This window comes from Etheostoma spectabile, chromosome 16 (assembly GCF_008692095.1).
Source record: "Etheostoma spectabile isolate EspeVRDwgs_2016 chromosome 16, UIUC_Espe_1.0, whole genome shotgun sequence".
Classification (NCBI taxonomy): Eukaryota; Metazoa; Chordata; class Actinopteri; order Perciformes; family Percidae; genus Etheostoma; species Etheostoma spectabile.
The window spans coordinates 20,589,781-20,590,865 of record NC_045748.1 but is presented as its reverse complement, the minus strand read 5'-3'; positions in this window follow the sequence as shown (position 1 = coordinate 20,590,865).

Below are 1,085 nucleotides of genomic sequence, written 5' to 3'. Positions count from 1 at the left end.
TGGAGAAAGAGTTATCTAGCTGATGGGATCTTACTGGTACTGGTACTGAGCATGTGGGATTCCCAACAAAGATAGTATAGAAGGGATGTCTCACTCTGTAGTTAAACAGAGACCTAAACACACAGGGTGAAAACAGGGTCTCCAGCAATGTGAAGTACACCAAAAAAATGGTGTTTTTTGAAAATGGAACCATGGAAACCTATTCTGGTACAACCTCAAAAAACAATTATGAACTTGAAATTGAGCATAATATGGGCACTTTAAATGGGGACATTAGCATAGCTTAGCTCTTTAAATGGATGGCAGTGGGTTTATGTGGCATCCCACAGAAATTGAGCTAAAATTATCTAATCTCGATGTTATAAAATACCGTCAAACTGCAGTAACATAAAAGTAAAAATCCTCAAACTGTCACTTTAATCCAACTATATCTAACTACCAATTTGTGCAGAAATGGCAAATTGTCCCAAGTCACAGCAGGAAGACATGCTAATGTCTGGGATGGGTGGTTTTTTCCTCAACCAACATGTTTATTTATTTTTAATTATAATCTGTGTGTCCGGTTTAACAACTGTGTGTGTTTCAGAGTTTAGCTCGGTGTGTATGTGGGTGCGCTTAGCTGAAAATGCATTTAGTTTAGTTTAACAATGACGCTGCAGCTTTCTTGCAGCTTAAGTGTACTTTTTTGTCTAAAATTATTTATTTTTGGTTTGTGTTCCAGACCACATACTGTCTCCATTGTTTGAAAATGTTTTTATTTTTTATTTTTATTTTAATAAATATTTAAGGGACATGGTATTAGCATTGCAATTACAGCATTGTAAATTAAATTCAATAAAAGAAAACAGCAACCGGTGTATGATTAAGTGTTTGTGTGGTTTCTTCATTTAAATAAAGATCCTCTATACTAAAGAGAATGCTGGTAGTCTCCTAAAGAGGTGTGGTCGTGGGGGGGCCACGTGACACAGATGAAGGAAACTACTCTGAATTGGGGCGTCTCGGTCAAGGGGGTACGCCTATCCTCTCTAAGCCAAACTCCCATGGCGCCATTTTAATGCTACGAAGCCATCACCTGCCGTTAGCAT